The sequence below is a fragment of the Amblyomma americanum genome, chromosome 9 (genome assembly GCF_052857255.1).
Source record: "Amblyomma americanum isolate KBUSLIRL-KWMA chromosome 9, ASM5285725v1, whole genome shotgun sequence".
Lineage (NCBI taxonomy): Eukaryota > Metazoa > Arthropoda > Arachnida > Ixodida > Ixodidae > Amblyomma > Amblyomma americanum.
Window position 1 is genome coordinate 47,915,659 of NC_135505.1, and position 20,015 is coordinate 47,935,673.

A 20,015-nucleotide genomic window follows, 5' to 3' on the forward strand; every position below is an offset into this window, starting at 1 on the left:
GGATCTCTTTGTAGGTGTTCACTACTTAGGTGTATAATATTATCGCTGAAGACGAAGCGCTTTTTGTCGTTCAAACTCTAATATGCCCAAGGAGTTAACTTTGCAATATTTTGTTTTACGTCTCCAGTATCAGAGGTTGCTATTTGCGGTACGCATCGAATAATCTCAGACCAGATATGAGTCATTCCGCCTTTAATGTATTTCAGTAGCTGGGAGTTCTTATAGTTACTGTTAGCTTTTGAATTTTGATTATTTCGGAATGTTGTGTATCGGTTTAGCTTGCATAGGTGAGAAGAGAATTTGCCTGTTTCCATTTTTGTATGCAGACGCAGGAATTATTGAGGAGCAGGTACTAATAAGCGTTAATTGGGGGAAGACCAGCCATAAACCATACACGGATGTCAACAGAAGAGTACTTTATTAAGAAATCATTTTACAAAAAGCAGAAACTGTTTAGTCTTGCCTTTAAGGTGACCGTGGACTGTTAGTGGTGTTCGTACTCTGCTTGCCCCAACTGCTGGACAACGCTTGTCGGTAGGTGGGAAGACTGCTAAAAGAGCGAAGCATGATCTGTGTGAAATCAGTCTCGATCATAGGATGCCATGATCCCTCTGACCCCTGGCTTGCCTTTTCAGTTCAGTTAAGTTTATTGAACCGTCTGCTACAGCCACCATCATTATTTTTTTTTTCCAAATGCATCTTACACTGCTGGTCAAGCAATTAATAGCTCGCGTCATCACAATGACAGTACCGCTCAATGACAGTACCACTCCAAACACTGAATAGAAGCACCGGTAAAACTTACTTTGCTCCCCTAATATAATATGTGCAAGCAATTTGCTACAGTGCTCAAAAACGGGTCTCGTATGGCGGTCATCATGGTGATTTCAGCCGCGCGGCTCCTCCAGTAGTTCGTGGCGCAGCGTCTATATTGAAAAAGAAATCGAAGAACTCCTTTCGTGGTTCCAGTGATAGTATAGGTTACCAAAAACATTACCTCTAACAAGTAAAACGAGAAATTCTGATTCAGCTTCATCTTCCATGCCACGTGTGGTACACTGCGCGAATAAACGCTGTCAAACCCAACGTCGACTGCATATGCAAGCATGAAACGCACTGACGCAAAGGAGCGGTGCAAACTTGACAATTGCTGTCATCGAACATATTCGGTAGCTGGACGGCGGGTTCTTTTTGCTGCTTCGTTCTTGATATGTAATGACCCTTGTAACCACCACTGTCTACGTGCTTAAGAACAAGCGTCACTATCCCGCGTTACCCCCCACGCTTGGGACGTTACTCCCACCGTCAGACCGCCTTGCCGACGCGTCTACAATATTTCTAAAATAATTCCGCGAATACGGAAGCTTATTCCACCGAGAAGCTGTTTTCGCGAAGGTCACCGTCATGTTGCCTATGTAAATATTTCTGATGGCGGCGCTCGTGTTTACCCGTAACAAGAAGCGTTAGGAACGCAGTGAAGTGCAGCAGCTAAGACACTTTTCTCGCGGCGCTCATATCGGTGCTCAGTTTTGGTACACAAGCCTTACAGTGTCACTTGTCACGCCACTATAGAATGAACAATGCGCTTTTTTCATCGAGACTCCACAAATACTGACGTGGTTGCTTAAACGCAGCTGTTTTCCGCACCCGGCGGCCACCGGCTGTTCGCGCTGCCAACGTCAGGGCTCGAAAAGTAGTTCTCCCTACGCCCCAAGTAAAGCAGAAGCATTTTTGTTTAGCCATAGTGCATTGGGAGTGTGTGCAAGCACCGGGCGGGGGGAGGGGAGGCTCGGTGCACTGGGAAAGTGTGCAAGCACTGGGCGGGGTAGGGGAGCCACGGCGCACTGGGAGCGAGTGCGAACAGACAAAGCGCAGATACCGTGACTGCCAGAAGCAAGCAGTTGGTTTTACTTTTTACACACGTTTTCGTCCTCTCACTCGTCGAGACTGGTAGGAATGGCCTGCTGAGGAGTGATACGCGGATGGCACGCCTATTCGGGACGGCAGCGGGTACACTCGCCGGAAGTGTAGCTGATTAAACTGAGTTTGGACCACAAGACCTGAACGGCTGTCGTCCCCTGACTGGCTGGTAGCACTAGCGGGGTGCTGGCTACAATCACCGTGAGCGTGACCAGCCAGCGCACGCGGAGGGCTTTTAACCGTTCCCTTTTCTCTGTGTTCTGTACGTTTGTTCGGCTTAACGTTTCTATAAATGCGTGTTTTCTGATTAAAGTAATCACTTGATAGCTGTATGTTGTCTTGCCATTTTTTAGAGTTTAGGTGAAAGGATAATTACTTTGTGGTCCTTAAAGTACACCGCGACTCAGCGCACGCAGTTTCATGAAAAATATGTTTTTAAACGAAGAGGCACAGCTTCGCTGACGAATTTCGAAACCATAAGTGTTTGCAGTGTGTAGATATTAACTTCAACTTACAGCAGATCATCGAGGTGGGATATACTCGCCGCGAGCGCGGAATGACCGAACAATGTCTTACGCACCTACGCAATGAGAATTAAGAACGTCATTCCATGATTCTGTTTGCAAAGTGCCTGAGTGAGGTTTAACATATGAAGCGTTTTCATAAAAAGCGTCTCTCTTCCATTGATCTATTCCGTACCAGTGGCAGCCAGGTTAAGTTTTTGGACGTCATCCGAACGCTTCCATCATTTCGTCTGGGCTGGCGATACTATTCACAAGATAAAAGAAGTTGCTGCCGTTTCATACTTACCACTTAAAGAGGGCACAGGCAGAAAATTTTGGATGGAAACGGATGGTGTGCCGGTCGCCAAGCATTCCAGTCTATTGTCGTGCTCGCGTATCATTCTATTCACGTTGTTGTTTAAGGAAACCGTTATTCTTAAGTATCTGAGGAGTAAGAAATTCTGCCTCCCATATGTAGCCTCTCGACCATTTCGTATATGGACAATATATGGTGAACGTGTACGTGCTTTCTATGTGCCAAGTGTGTTGAACGCACAATCAAATGTCGTTTTCTTTTTAAGCAGCCGGAAAGACGTGGTCTTTTATCTTATGCTCCTATAGTTGATTTAAAAAAAAACTGCAGAATTTTTTGTTTTTCCTTTCCCTCCTTCCGTCTCTTTTTTATGCCTGCCTATTCCTCAGTTTTACTTTACTTGTTTTGCGGTGTGAATTGAAAGTGCCCTAAGCTTAAGTCATGTTGCCTGGTACTACCCCTCAAATCCTCTGTGTGCTTGGGCAGCCCCGTATGAGATTGCGTCAATAATAGATTTATTATTAATATTATATAAAATTATTGCTATTATTTCGGTACAGTGACCACACGTTACGTGCACGCAACTTTTCGCTTTGTGTTATCTTTACCTTCAACCGGTGGAAGTCGTGGCAGTGCAGACACAATGATGCGATTCTAGTTCTCTTGCCTGCCACCATGTATCACAAGGCTTTGGGCATAAAAAAGTGGCCCTAAAATAATCCGTGACTCAAGAAAGACAATCAATGACCTTGTAGCTGCAGAACACAATATGATAGGCTGCTGGGGTTAACGGCCATGGCTGGGTGCTGTCCTGAATCTCTGGTAATGGAAATGCGGCTGGTCAAACAAACGCAGCATTCGCTTAGGATCTGGCCATCGACGTGCTGCCAGATAGCGCCCGAAAATCTGTGTCCACACATTTTGTAGAAATAATTGGACAGTGTTTACGCCAGCGAACGTAAAGCGCGGAATTCTAAGCGAGGGAACATCTGCAGCTTTGAGTTTTGCTACTTTCACACGCCAATGTTGCAGTTCAAAAACATTTGCCTAAAAACCACTTCCAGTAAAAGACGCAGAGGCTTCAGCTGTTTCTTTCTTTCTTGAAATGAACAACTATTCCTCACTGCCTTCCTTCGATGTTATAGATTTTGATATTTTTTTCATACTAACGGCCTCCACAAGCACTCTGCTGTCGAAAGGCCCAAAATATGTAGCCCAAAATATGAGGCTTGAAAAAGCCGCGAATTCGTGCAAAGGTGATAGACTGCACGTCTTTTTCACTGCTAAAACCCAGAAAATTGATTGCCCGCTGAAGACTGTAATCACGGAACGAGGATCGTGGCAGAAAGTGATCAGACAGTTCCTTAAATTCAAGCTTTCCACTCTGGAGCCCCTTGACCCATTCTCTGTTGGGAGTTCTCAGGATTTGACAGCGATGCTCAAACAAGGAGATCACGGAGCCAATACAGGTGTGTCCATAGACGTCCAGAAGCAGTACTACTTCTCACGGCCTACCTGTTCTCTGCAATGATTGACTTTAATGAGGCAGTGTACGTCCAGAAAAAAGTAATTTGTATTGGGTGTTGTGTGACGCCAATCTTAACACACATCTACCTGTCTAAGTTTGACACCTTGCTGAAAGAAAAATTGGACGTGAACTATGTAGCAAAGGTGTTTCGTTAAGTTGATGATTTTTTAGTAGTTTTGAAAGCTTTACCGAATGACAATCTGCAGGATGTGGCGGCTAGTGTTTTGGATTGTTTTATTCCGTGCTCTAGCTAATTGACGTTTACCCATGATTTACCCGACAACAATCATATTAGGTTGTAGACCTCGTTTTAACTTTTCACTGCACTGAACACTTTTGCTGGACCTACGCCCCACGAACGAAGAAAGTCTTGCTTCCTTACAGCCCCTGCCACTCCAAACTTACCAAGAGAGCTATTGCAACCTTATGCCTCAGTAAAGCGCTAGAAAAAATCTGCTTCCATACTGTACATGAAAGCCTTCTGCAGCAAGAGCAAAGACTAACAGAAGCAGGCTTTCCTAAGCATGTGATCAAAGGTGTGTCTTAAAAGCTCCTAAAAAAATGAAAACCAAACCTAAGGTGATGGAAGAAAGGAAGGACAAAATAAAGTGTGAAGTTATGTCCTACTTGCACAGACTTTCACACAACATAAAGAAGGTCGCGATCAGGCACGGTGTCGATGTAGTCTTCTCAGCCCCGCGAAAACTGGCCAGTTTGTGCAGAAAAATTGACGATAGGAGAAGTAAAATTTCACAGTGCACAATCAATCATAAATTCAAATACGTCACCTGTGCCACCCAGATAGTGCACTGCATACATTTATCCTGCGGGAATATGTACATTGGACAGACTGACCGCTGCCTTAACATCCTGCTCAGAGAACATGAAAGGTCGCTTTCCACAGATGGCGGGGCGAATTTGCCTAAACATTGCAGGAAGCACAAATGCACTCCGCTCTTCAAGAAGGCTTCAATTTTTGATGGGGTAAAACTAGGAGTCAACGCGAAACTCTAGAGGCATACCATATTGCTAAACAAGCAGATCGATGTGTAAGTGACATGGTGGTTAGTCTATAAGATAAAGAAATTAGTTTTTTGAACTCCTTGGCGTAACGTGTCGTACAATGATTGCGGTCCTGATATTTGTCAGTGATGCTGCAATCTACCTTTTCTTGTAAATCTGTCCTGTGTGCGCAAGCGTGGTTTGATACTGAAAGGTATAAATGTGATCGTTTGTGAAATAAATGCAGTCAATAGTCCAGCGTCGACATATGTTCCTGTTCTGTGTCTCCGTATTTTGCCCTGGTTTTCTTTCTGCAATCATGTACCGACTCGCCCAGCTCACCACTCAACTGAAAATATGCACGTTTATCCATAATATTTAAATATAAATCAGTCTAGAATAAACGCTATATTGCGATGTTTTCTGCAGACACCATGCACTATGAGAAAGCTGAAATTCTGAAGAAGGACATATTTTGAAAGGAAATAAGAAATTTAGTTTCGTATCTTCCAATTGTAGATCTTGGGAAAGTAAAAGGTTAAGAACGAAATCACACCCATGTACCTAACCACATTCAATGCTCTTCGGGTAAAGCTCGCGCCACATGCAACCATTGCCTGCATGAATACAAGATGATGATTGAATATAGGGCAGCACGTGAGCGTGTGGAAAATATCACTCTGCTTATCACTGACAAGTCAGTGTTACTGCGCCGAAGTAGAAAGAATTCCCTTAATATTTTTGCTGAATAGGAGAAGTTCGCAATGTTTTCGTTTTGCAGTTGTAAAGATGCATGTATAAAAACTTTTCTGAATAATGAAAACGTGTCGCAAAATAGGACTCATCCCATCCTGTTATTTGGACCATATCCGAGCAGTATAATTTCAGACTTGTTGCGGGGCTGTTCTTTACAATGGAAAGCTGCTTCCGCGGGTGCAGGCGCTCGACCAAGGATGGCAACTGGAAATGAGTGGCCGTCTTACGCGTGTTTTCTGTTTTATTATTGTCCATAATTCTTGACTCATTCACTGCCGCGACATATATTCGTATACGTTAAAAATCTGACAACTGCTTTCGCAAATAATCATTACCAAATGCAAAGCGGCTGAAGTCTGTGAAGTTTCTTCAAGATCATGTGCTGAAACAAACCAGCATCGCAAATATAGGACACTTTCACGGCCAAGAATTACGTAATTTGAAGCAAAGATGGCAAAAAAATTCAAAAATACTATTTGCCCTGAGCGATGTATTCGTTCCAAACGAAACGTAACCTCGAAGCTTAACATTTAGGAGGCGAGATTGGCTAAAAGGCTTCGCCATATTGCTAGAATTTTGTCACAGTGTTATTCTTTTGTAACCATGTAGTTTAAATAGCCACAAGGAATCAAAATTATAATTGGTTTTGGGTAAAGGAAATGGCGCAGTATCTGTCTCATATATCATTGGACACCGGAACCGCGTCGTAAGCGAAGAGATAAAGGAGGGAGTGAAAGAAGAAAGGAAGAAAGAGGTGCCGTTGTGGAGGGCTCCGGAATCATTTCGACCACTTGGGGGCCTTTAACATGCACTGACATCGCACAGCACACGGGCGCCTTAGCGTTTCGCCTCCATAAAAAAGCAGCCGCCGCGGTCGGGTTCGAACCCGGAAACTCCGGATCAGTAGCCGAGCGCGCTAACCACTGACAATACCATTTGTTGGGCGAGTCAGCACTCTGTGTTGTGTCCTCTCTTCTCTGTCCCGTCTGTCGCGCTGGTATGGATTATCTAACCACTGAGCCACCGCAGCGGGTAGCCGCAAGGAATAAATGCTAAATTCAGGTGAGCGTTGTTACGTTTCTGTTCTGGAATCAAAGCTCGCGGCTGTAGATGACAAATCATATTGGAATGAGATAGATTAATTAGAATGTGTATCTTTTTTCTTTTCCAGGTCTGTCTGGACCGCATGTGCGTTACTCATCCAGCAGCAGACAAAAGCATTCAAGCTGTCTCCACAGCACCAGACCATTAAAACCATCGCGTGCATTGCCGACGGAATGGCATTCTTCTTACGAGAAATCAGACCAACCATATTTCAGAAAAAGAAAGGAAAAGGGTGGAGAGAAAGTGCATAAAGGAGATTTATTAGACCATTGAGTCTAAAGAAGCAAACAGGATGAGGCAGCAATGGCGTCAGAAAGGAATAAAAACATAACTAAAAAATTATGCTTCCTGGCGCACTTGTAAAAGCACGAAACGCATGACGAGAAAACACGAAACTAGATGTATGTCTACATAAAGGAAAAATAATGCCTACCAAGGCTCCTGGAAAAAACAGCGCAAAAGACGAAAGACGTAGACAGAACAGACATCACAACTACCGACTCTCAACTGATCGTTTATTCACAAAATACGGAATAAATACATGCTAACAAAACAACAAAACTGAACAAATCACTCAGGTGCGTCTAGATATGAAAAAACCTTTTTCATACAGGACGACTGATGGATCACTATTGCATCTGATGGATCACTAATGCAATTACAGATATCATACGCCTTTGACACCTCCATTGTTAATTGATTAGGATGTCGAAACAAAATTGTTTGGTTTGGCTTATTGCTGTTTAACATCCCAAAGCGACCCAGGCTGTGAGGAACACCGTAGAGAAGGAATCCGGAAACTTTGACCAACTAGGGTTCTTGAACGTGCACGTTTCGTCTCCAGCGCCTCCATCGCCTCCATCGAAATTCGACTGACGCGGCCGGGATCAAACCCTCGTCTTTCGGGTCAGCAGCCGAGAGCCATAACCGTTTTTGTCAAGAAAAAGCTCACACCCACGCCATTCACTATATACCTCGCTAGATTTGAAGGCGGTTTTTCACAGACAGCGTATATATATATATATATATATATATATATATATATATATATATATATATATATATATATATATATATATATATATATATATATATATATATATATATATAGAGAGAGAGAGAGAGAGAGAGAGAGAGAGAGAGAGAGAGAGAGAGGCCGCCTGGGAGGCAACCGCGGCCACATTTATTAGAGGACCCCCGGAGAAGAGATAAACGGCGAGGCAGCGGAGGCAGCGTCCGGCCCTGGCCATGGTTGTTCTTGTTGTTGTCCACATACTATGGTACATGCCCACATAGGTGGAATGGCCAAGAATTGGGGGGCACAGAGAGTGTTTGAGGTAAATAATTCCTGGACGAAATTCAAATGAATGATAAGGACGAGGTCCCAGGGAATTTTCTAGTGCGCGCCGGCGACCCTTCGTCCTCTTTGGCATTTCGCCAATGTCGGTCGCACGGGTCGCTACAGGGCTCCCCCTATCCCCCCCCCCCCCTAGACGAGATTAGTTGGTATGTGGAGCTGGTATGTGCAGGAGTGACGCACAAAGGAATGGGAACAAACTGGTAGACAAGTTGTCAAAAGAATCATGCAGGGCGTCCGAGGTCCGAAGGCGCGGCTCAGGCGGGCTACCCTGGCTGTGGCGTTGCGGCCGAGCGTTCGGAGGGCGTCGAGAGACGCGTAATGGCAGCTGAGTGGTGTGGGTAGGCTGCTAGGTGGAACCAGCGCAGGTGTCTCTGTTGCAGCAATCAACAGCTGGCGCATACATGGCACACCAAAGGGAGCTAGGTGGGCTGCAGGTTGGGAGATTCGCGTAATTGCGACGAGGATGCCGAAAATCGCGAGAGGCATGCTGCGGCAGAGAGTCTCTTGTCGTCAGGAGGCGGTGGCGACAACGTGAGTGAAGCGCGATGGGGTGGGGGCTGGGCAGAATGTCTCTGTTGGCGGGAACCACTGAAATGAGGCGTAGGAAGGGAATCGTTAGACGCTGGCGGACAGGAACAAGCGCAAGGCGGCAGGTTTAAAGACGCGCAGAGGATAGTTGTGGGAGAAGGACGTGCGGCAAAGCTTGTGTTCAGCCTACCCGATGCATCATGGAGAGGGACGGCCGCGGGCCGAAGGCGTTGGGCAGGACTGACGGGGAGGGGGTCAGTGTTCCGACGAAGGCTGCGTGGGCGAGAGTGAGGCTGGTGCTGGGCCAGATGCTGGCTGTGGCGAAAGCGAGTCTGCAGCGTCGTAGAGCGGCAGCGGGATATAGCAGGCGGCGAAGTCTGCCAAGACGGCCACGCGCAGCCCGTCGTATGGCCGGCAGCCCAAGTAATGGCAGGCGAGTCGGCGCAGCAGATCGGGAGCATATCGCGGAGTACTGCGTCTTTGAACGGCTGGATGGTGATGCCGTTCTAGTACAGCGCAGCCTCGAACTGAGCGAAGCACCCACCAACGCTCTGTGGCCGGAACGCCGCAAGCGGCGGGTCGATGCCTGGTTCCTGCCAGCCTGCCAAACTGTAATGCCGCTGGGGAAGAAGGGGTAGTGGAAGAAGGTTAGCGCCTGTCTCGTGTTATTCTTTCTCTTTGTGCTGTCTTTTGTGCGCTTCATCTTCTTGATCTATACACCACCTTTCCCTACAACGTGTTCTACTGCGATAAGGGCCGGTTCGCCGGGTGACCACAATATGGAGGTTACCTATGAGGACACCCGCGGACATATATTTTAGAGGGCTGCCGGAAAGGAGATAAGCGGCAGACCGGCGGTGGCAGCGTCCCGTCCGGCCCTGGTCAAGGTCACAATACATTGTTGTTATTATTGTTGCCATAGTGACATGGAACATACCCACGAAGGGGATAAACTAAGGTCCAGTGAGAAGGGCGAAGAGAAGAGGGTAAACTGGTGCGAAGCGAATGGTTATGCTTTGGTAGTAAGTCAGAGATTAATTAAATACGAAAGAAAAAATAACAATCACGGCAGACAAGACCAGAGAATTGAATACATGAAAATTACTGAAAGATTTTTTAAATGCGGAAATATTAGATACAGTCAGCAAGGAGATCTGTCGCTAGCTATTCTGTTATTGTGGAAGTATCCGCAAGCATGATGCAATGCAAAAGCTCTGGCGCTCGCATAGAAGGAGAGAAGAAGCGGGACCGGCAAAGTGAGTCCAATCTTTGTAATGGGAATTTCTAGATGCATCCTTCTCTGTGGCGCAAACCTCCGGCAAGAGGGTAGGAAATGCTGAAATGTTTCTACTTCCCCACGAGCCTCAAAACTTTGAGCGACTGAACCTGCATCCACATATGTAAAGAGTTAGGCGGTGGATCCTTCACTGCCTGAGAGTCATCGCAACCTCAGACTGCAGGGATATACGCGCACGAGCCTTCTATGGGTACATGAGATGTTGGTTGCCAGTGGTAGAGAGCAAAGAATCATTGCACGTGCATTACACGTGCAGAAGACAAGTGCATTAAGAGCTCATTTCGTCAAGAAGTCTGCTGAATCATTTTGAAAAATACCGCAATCACCTGGAATCTAAACGAAGCGCTTCATTCATCCAGGAAAAAAAGACATCAGTGAGCGGCTGAAAAGCACGTCCCTTGTGGACTCCAGCACCAACAAAACAGAGACAATCTGAGTGGAATATCACCGGGGAAACTTTGGAAAAAATTTTAAGATCAGCCAGCCTAAGAACTTCCGCTAGATATATGTGTGTAACGCGGGTCTCATATAGGCTTTGTAAAGAAGTAAATTTTCTATTTTAAAATTTCCTATTACGTATTCGTAATGGCCTGCCGAGTGCACTCATACATTTCTCAACGTTAGTCTTGATGTGGGGCCGCCAATCTATACTAGCATCATAAATAATTTCTAGCTACCTCAAACATTCCACCTATGTTATGTTGTAGGAGCGATAGTGTAACGAAAACATACTGGCATGTGTGATTGAAAAGCTAGCACACTGCTTTCGTGCACATTTAATACCAAATTAATGTCATCCGGCAAAACCTCGAGTGCACTGAAGTAAGCCTGGAGTGAACGATATAAGCCATGAATGCTTTTGGCATAGACAAAGAAGGCTGTGTCTTCTGCGGAAACAAACTACCGTCAGGGTGTATGGGAAAGCCGCAAATCAGCATATTGATGTGCTTAGTGGTGTTCCCCTCTTGTCCGTGCTCATCTCCACACTGTGTGAATAAAAGCATGAAATACAGACTCACTCAGCAATTGATACCCGCCGCGGTGACGCAGTGGTTAGGGCGCTCGGGTACCCGGAGTACCCGGGGTCGAACATAACGTGGCGGCAGCGTTTCGATGGAGGCGAAAAGCAAAGGCGCCTTTGTGCTCTGCGCTGTCAGTGCACGTTAAAGATCCCCAGGTGGTCGAAATTATTCCGGAGCCCTACAATACGGTACCTCTTTTTTCCTTTCTTCTCTCATTTCCTCATTTATCATTTTCCTTGCGGTGCCGTTCAGGTGTCCGCCGAGATCTGAGACTGATACTGCGCCATTCCCCCCCCCCCAAAAAAAAAAAAAAAATTTAAACTGCAACTGCTTTTTAAAAGTGCCGAAAGCACAGAAGTTTTCGGCACACCCTCTGGTCTGGGCATAGGTGCGAGGCGAAGAAGCCGTCAGTGAAAAAGAATAGCCATTCTGCGAAACATTTACAGATCCACGCATACATTTAGAACCGCGGGTGTAGAAATGACAATTCGGGAGAACGATCGAATGTTCAACACTACCCTTTGCTTTAGCAATATCAAGCGCCACTAACGCTGGTACCACGTTGTTGGGCATAGCAAGGTGGGTTCTGCTCTCCAAATCGACTTGGGCAAACCATATTGAACATTCGCGGCGACCGCCAATGTGGGTAGAGTCAATGCGTTGGTTTCTGAAACATGCCTTTATTGGTGGGTATGCACAATTTTTTCTATTAGCTTCACAAAATTGAATGTAAGGGCTATCAGCTGAATATTATCAATATGAAGACCTTTGTTTGCGTTTTTAAGAGCAATAATATTTTTGCCACTTTCCAGGAGTGCACCATCCATGTAGTTTCCAATGATTCGTTGACCAGGTCGAGGGGGTCCTGAGTGAAATCTTGAGCTAAGATTTTTAAGCATACGGACCGTTACACCATTGCAACCCGGAGCCGAGGATTGCATCGAGAAAACTATAGTTAGTAGCTCTGACTTGTCAACAGAAACAGCATGAGCAGGGGTAGAGGGTGACCAGAAGGGACTCTACGCTGCGCCTTAAAACTTTATACAATCCCTTAAGCGTTTCGCTCTAACTCATCTTTCGCCTCATGAAGAGAAAGCACAGCCCAGCTTGTTAACTTCATGGCTGAGGAATTCCTACTCCGTTCCATAAAACGTTACAAAGGCATCCTGTTGTTTGCGTTCGAAAAAATATGCATTAAAATTTTGATCGTAGTCATAGTTTAGTTTCTGGTGGTTTAACTTTCCAAAGCGACTCAGGCTATGAAACAAGCCATAGTGAAGGGCTACGGAAATTTCGACCACCTGGAATTGATTGTAGCCATGCTTTGGCTTTGCTGTAGTTCTTTTAAACGAGGCCGAGAAAAAATTATAGTTGATCAAATTTGCCGAACTCCGGTTATCCGAAAGGCACCGCCAAACTAGTCTACTGCGGCAAAAGGCTGCATCGCACGCGTTGATTCACCATGGGGATGGTGATTGATTACAAACAGCAGACCACACAGTGAACTGGGAAATCTCCGTAGCCTTTAAAACTGAAGAAAACACTCGCTGAGCCCTGCCAGTCCCACATTAACAAGAATGAGATTTAAGGGAGACGCGAAAAGAAGATTTTTAGGCTGCCAGATTCACTAGTTTTTTGGGCAGCATCATAATCTTAGAGTGGGGTCACCAAGATGTCAACATAATTGGAATGTGGCCACTAGACGTACAACAGTCAACTGTGGACTGTGCCCCTTTACCTAGCCCTCCTGCTACCAAAGACAAATCGATTGCCGAATGCAAATTTCTACGAATGAGGGTTGTGGTCAGGGAATTGAAGCACTGCACATCATTTGTCGAGATCCAATGCCATAAATTCTGTCCTTATGAGTCACAGTAGTACCCCCAGACAACGTGATGTGAATTGAAGTACCCTGCAATGATGACCGTATCAGAGCTGCAAGTAAGCTGTCTAGATTGTCTATTCTGAATACTCCTGCTGGAAAATAGACATTAGCGTCTGTGACAGTGACGTACTGCGATAAAGTGAGATCTACGGCTAAAAGAACGAAGTCAGGAAGCATTATTTCTTTAGTGTTTAATGCTCGCTGCCACAGTTTTGAAGAAATGAGGGTCACTAACCTGCCGACGCTGCGATCGCGTAGAGGCAGAGCGTCCCCCTTGCGGGCAAGAGGACCGCAGATGGAATCCCGTCACCGAGAAATTCTCCACTGGGTTAAAAATGTACTTCGCGTGTCGATGGAATTGCAATACAAGGCCTGTGGTGCGGCCTGATCTCGGTGACCAGAACGGACAAATCACGCTTTCACCAAAAAGAATTTTGTCACCCTTGGTGTAGTACTTGGCCGCAACCTTCCATGAAACCCTCGGCCCTCAGTCCCCAGCGGCTGCGGAACAAGAAACCAAGGCGGCAGTCAGACCTGTGACGCCGCGGAGGGCGCTAAGAATCTATAGCTACGGACATACCGCCATTGGAATCAGGACCTGGCAACGTTTAACGCTAGAACCTCATCTTGTGAGGCTAGCCTAGCAGTGCTGTTCGAGGAACTAGCGGGCATTAAATGGGATGTCAAAGGACTTAATGAAGTTAGAAGGGCCGGTGAGGCGTATACAGCACAAAAAGACGGGCACTTACTGTGCTATCGCAGATTAGCAGATAGACGAAAACTGGGCGTGGGATTCCTCATTAATCAGGATATAGCTGACAAAAAAGAAGAGTTCTGTAGTTTCAACGAGAGGATGGCAGTTATCGTAATGAGACTCGGTAGGAGGTACAAGCTGGAGGTCGTGCGGGCCTACGCGCCTAAATTCAGTCATGATGACCAGATCGTTGAAAGCTTCTATGAAGACTTGAAATCGGCAATGAACACAATAAAAACACAGTACACTGTACTGATGGGCGACTTCAATGCGAAAGTGGGCAAGAAGTAGGCTGGCTACCAGGCGGTAGGCGACTATGGGATAGGTTCTAGGAATAGCAGGGAAGACCTATTAGTAGAGTTCCCAGATAGAAATAAGTTACGCATCATGAATACATTTTTCCGCAAACGAGAGAAGAGGAATTGAAGCTAGAAGAGCCCTAATGGTGAGGCTAAAAATGAAATTAACTTCACCCTATGCGCACAGCGTGGTATCGTTTAGGATGTGCACATCCTCGGAAAGGCCGGCTGTAGCGACGACTAAATGGTAAGATCTCGAATGAGCTTAGACTTGAAGAGGGAGCGGAAGAAGCTAGTGAACAGGAAGTCCGTTAACGAGTTAGCGGTAAGAGGGAAAATAGAGGAATTCAGGATATCGCTGCAGAACAGACATTCAGCTTTAACTGAGGAAGACGATCTTAATGTTGATGCAATGAATGATAATCTGATATCTATTGTTGCGGAGTGCGCAGTAAAAGTCGGTGGTAGGATAGTTCGACAGGATACCGGCAAGCTATCTCAGGAGAGGAGAAACGCCAAATCATGAGAACGTCTAACCCTACAGACGGAATAGAACCAGGAGAACTGTCCAAGTTAATAAGGGAAATGTAGCTGACATGACGAACATTAATAGGAAGAGAATCGAGCATGCTCCAACGAACGCAATCAGCATAAAAGCGGCGAAGAGGAAACTAGGCAAAGGTAAAAATCCAGGAGTATGCGTTAAGAGACAAGGAGGGAAATGACATTAGCATAATGGATAAGATAGTTGAAGCAGCCTAAGTTTCTACACAAGTCTACACAGTAGCCAATGTAATCAGAAAGTTAATGAGAGAGACAGTAGCGCACATAAATGCCTCATTCAATCAGTAGCGAAAGAGGATGCAAAGAAAGCCTTAGGAGCAGTGTAAAGAGAAAAAGCGGCTGGTGAGGATCAGGTAACAGCAGACCTGTTGAAGAACGGAGACAAGATTGTGCTAGAAAAACTATCCGCCCTGTAGACGCAATGCCTTATGACCTCGACGGTGCCAGAATCTTGGAAGAGTGCAAATATTACCTTATTTCTTAAGAAAGGAGAAGCCAAGGACTTGAAATATTACAGGCCGATTAGACTACTGTCCGTTGCCTTCAAGGTATTCACTGAGGTATTCGCTAATAGATTCAGAGCAACCTCAGACTGTAATCAGGCAGATGACCAGGAAGGCTTTCATAAACGATATTCCACAACAGATCATCTTCACACAATCAATCAGGTGATAGAGAAATGCGCAGAATATAACCAACCCCTACATATAGCCTTCATTGATTGCGAGAAAGCATTTGACTCACTATAACCTCAGCAGTCATACAGGCATTGCGGAGCCTCACATCAAAATACTAGAAGATAGATATCTAGAAAGTGCACAGCTACCATAGTCTTCCATAAAGTCAGCAATAAAATTTCAATAAGAAAGGGCGTCAGGCAAGAAGACATGATCTCGCCAATGCTATTCACAGCCAACTTACAGGAGGTATTCCGAGGCCTAAATTAAGAACAGTTGGGAATAAGTGTAAGCGGAGAATACCTAAATAATTTGCGATTCGCTGATGACATTGCCTTGCTCAGTCATTCAGGAGATGAATTGCAAAGAATGACCAGTGAGTTGAACAGGCAGACGTGAACAGTTGGTCGAAAATTAACATGCAGAAAACCAAAGTTATGTTCAACACTTTAGCAAGAGAACAGTAGTGCCCAATAGGCACCGAGGTGCTGGAAGTGGCATAAGAGTACGCTTGCTTAAGGCAGGTAGTGACAGCTGATCCGGATCATGAGAGGGAATTAACTAGAAGGATAAGAATGGGGTGCAGCGCATATAGCAGGTTCTCTCAGATCATGAATGACAGTTTGCCAATATCCCTCCTGATAAAAGTGTAGAACAGCTGCACGTTACCGTTACTCACCTACGGGGGAGAAACGTGCAGGCTAACGAAAAAGGTTCAGCTCAAGTTAAGGTCAACGGAGCCAGTTATGGAAAGAAAAATGAAATGTGTAACGTTAAGAGACCGCAAGCGGGCAGAGTGGGTGAGGGAAGAAACGCGGGTTAACGACATCCTAGTTGAAATGAAGAGGAGAAAATGGGCTTGGGCAGGGCCCGTAATGCGAAAACAAGAGTGCCAAGGAAAGAGGTAGGAGTCAACCAACGCGTGGAGTGCATATCAGCCTGTCGATTTCACTTTTATTTTGTTTTTACCTTTTCCCGCATAAACAGTTCCAGTCGCAGTAGACATAACCGAAGATAAGGCCCTCAAAAATAAAAATACGTATGGACTATTTGCTTTATGTATCACTGCGCTGATCTTAGGGCGGCAAGCCGCCGCACGACTCGCTGAGAGGCACTCCACACGTTGGTTGACTTTCCTACTTTCGTAGGTGAGCTGAAAAGTAAGGTAGAGCCTGCACATTTAACTCAGTTTAATTGGTAGATCGACTGCAGAGGACAACAATTCGATGTTTCTAAGAATGCTTGGACCGTATAGATAGAGTTCCCGCAGTAATAAGACGAGCTCAGTATCTTCTTTAGTTCACCTTTAAAATCGCTGGAATGTTTTTGTTGCTTACGGCACTCTTTGTTCCCTGTAAACTTTTTCGTGTATATGCACATCTCTCTGCTTGTATTGAAGATGTGATTTCTGGATTGGCATCATGCACAGAGCAAGTTGACAATCAATTTCTTGGTGTACATTTTTGCGAGTTGGGTTGAGTTGTCGTATGTTGCAGGTGGGATACATATTTTCGATGTCAGCGATTTGAGACAGGCGCTGATGGAGCTGCCGTTTTGGCTTATATATCTAGCGCCACACGTTAGAACAGCCATGTAAATCACATCTTCACAGGAGGCAATGCGGGGCGTGCGACTAATAATTTTACGAAGTTTTGCTTTTCGCTGTTTCTGTTTTCTCTAGTTCTGAAGAAAATCCGGAGGCGGTGTTAGGGTAGTTATTGCGAGTCAAAAGTCTGGTTCGATCGTAATGGGGGCTACGTCACACGTGGAGGAACAAATTATAAAACTTTAAAAATGTTTAAAAAACTGGTGTCCACAAGGCTCCAACAGAATTAAACGTCATTAGGACGTGAAAGTATATAACAGAATTGATTATCATTGGAAAGGAATATGGGGTAATTAGTCAGGAAATCCTTTTGGGTGCCAGTCAGACATGCCACCGGTAGGCCTCGCAGGCATGCTGGTACGGCTTCATTGAAGCATGTGTATGTAACGTGGCGTTTCGCATAATTTCGGTTATTGTGAAGGAAGAAACATTTTCCTTGAGTGCTTTGGGAAGCGGAGCCACTGACGGGACGCATTAAAGCTGTCGCGTCATACCCTTCGAAACGGAGCTTAAGTGCTCCCCAAATTTTTTTACCTGTAGCACTTATGATCACCCTTGTTAGTTTATTTCCACTTGACGCACATTTACACGAATGCCAATTACATTTATATTCAGTTTAGTTCCATCCTTCTCATAATTCGTTTGTTCTTTGAGTATTTGCTTGCAATTCAAGGCTTAAGCGCAGCGTCAAAATTCCATATAGCGGTTTAGTCGCGAGTTTCTGTTTTATCGATTTACTCGCTAGAGGGCCGGCGTGGCTGTAACCCGTTCGACATTTTGAGAGCCTTATAATTACTTCAAAATTTAGCGCTTAAGTGGGAGGCTGGCTGGTTCGTGAATTCTAAACGCGACGGAAAATAGAGCTTAGGAAAAGGAGAAGAGACGCAGATGCAGGGCATTCATTGCAGCGCTATTTCGTGCGGCCACACAAACTCCGCCACTTACGGTTCCTGAGCCGCCGCAGTGGCGCACTGGTTATGGTGCTTGGTTGTTGACCCGAAAGCCGCTGGTTCGATCCCGGCCGCGGTGGTCGAATTTTGATGGAGGCGAAATTATAGAGGCCGGTCTGTTGTGAGATATCAGTGCACGTTAAAGAACCCCAGCTGGTCGGAATTTCCGGAGCCCTTCACTATGCCGCCCCCCATAGCCTATGTCGCTTTGGGACATTAAACCCCATAAAACAAACCAACTTGCGGTTTCTCCGTAGATAGTACCTTTTACAATCGTAAGTGTGAGCATTGAGGCCATGGTCGATTGGTTTAGGGCCCTGGTTTAGCCAGCTGCATGATTCGTGCGTTTGGTTCAAATTCCGCTCAGGGCATTTAAGTATGCTTTCTTTATCTCGCGTATGTGTTCCTTTGGGATAAGAATTTGTTTTTGATTCGACATGACCTTCAGAACAATTTTGGGAGCTTGCTTGCTTGAGAAGGCTGAGGATGGAGGCTAAGGATCTCTTCCCTAAAATATCGTCACAGCCAGTTCAGAGCACAGGGTAAAATATTTATTGAAAAGAGGCAGAAAGAGAAATAAATGCTCTGGCTTGGTGAGAAAGTTTCGGTAACTCATTCTAAAGCAGTGAGCAGCTGTTATGATCACACGGTTTGTAATAATGTTTTCGCTGCAAAAAAAAACAGATTTTTATATTTGCCCTCTATAGTGAGCTGTACCTGCATCCAAGAAAGAAAGAGCTATCAGTATTGGCGCCGTTTCGCACAATGTCACGTATGTCCGGCAGCATTTGTACGCAGAATGAAGACTGGTTGTACAATTCATCGCAGTGTTGGCGTGTGCATGGCTTTGGTTTAGCGGCAACAGTGGGAAAGAGACCGAATATGTTCGCAGCTGTGGTACACATATTGATACATATTACATATAAACTCGTTGGATTTTATCTAGGAGAGTAGCGCTAAAGGGGCAGACAAAAACGTTCTTGATGAGCTGGCTTGAAAAAAATTGCACAAAGGAAGCTGTGGTCAACTAACAATTACTCACTGCCTTGATAGGTTAGAATTGAATTATCGAATTGCTTTATTTCAAACCATATGCTTAACGCATTTAGTTGAGATGAAGTCCCTCGCACAGCTACGTTAATAGCGCGTAAGCACGGCTGAACGTTGTGAAGAAATGGCTGGAAAATAATTTTATGCATGAAAGGGCGCCACCTTGCAATAATTCCGTTCATTTGTATGCTGTCTTAACCATCTGTTCGTTTCGGCTTAGGCTCAAAATAATGACAAGCAACTTAAAGATATTATTGAAATGAAAGCTTAGCATTGAGGAGGCATTGTCTAGGCAGTTACGTGGAACTCTCATAAACTAGACACACTTTGTGGTGTAATATTTAGCTCGTCTACCCACATCGTTGACTGTATAGCGGTTCAAAGTGGGCAGTGTGCTTTGTGTAAAGTTTTTACTGCATCAAATGTTTTAAAAAGGCCTTTTCGATGCCCAGCTGATTGGCCTCAGTACCAATAAACTTGTATAACAAAATAAACAACATTGACAACGCATAAGAAAAGGCCTAAAATCTGTGACATCGATGTCCTGTTCGCTTGAACTCCCTTAATAATTCTGGCTGAAGGATCGGTACTCCTGTACCCACAGACTGCAAATATGCAAAACGAAAACTGCTTGCTTTACTCGCACTATCAGGTAACAACACACTTAGGCAAATGCTATTGAGGAGCATAAACCGGAGGAGCTTCGCAGGCGGCTGAGCGGGCTAAAATTCGTTTCAGTTATGCACAGTTGTTGTAAGTTATCGTCGCTTCTAACAAAAACTTGTTACGAAAAAATTTAATTTTGGCCCGAAACAAATTCGGTAAGTACACATGAGGCTAGACGAACAACAGTAGTGACTGGGATAAACAGAGGCCCAAATAAACACGCTTTTAAGC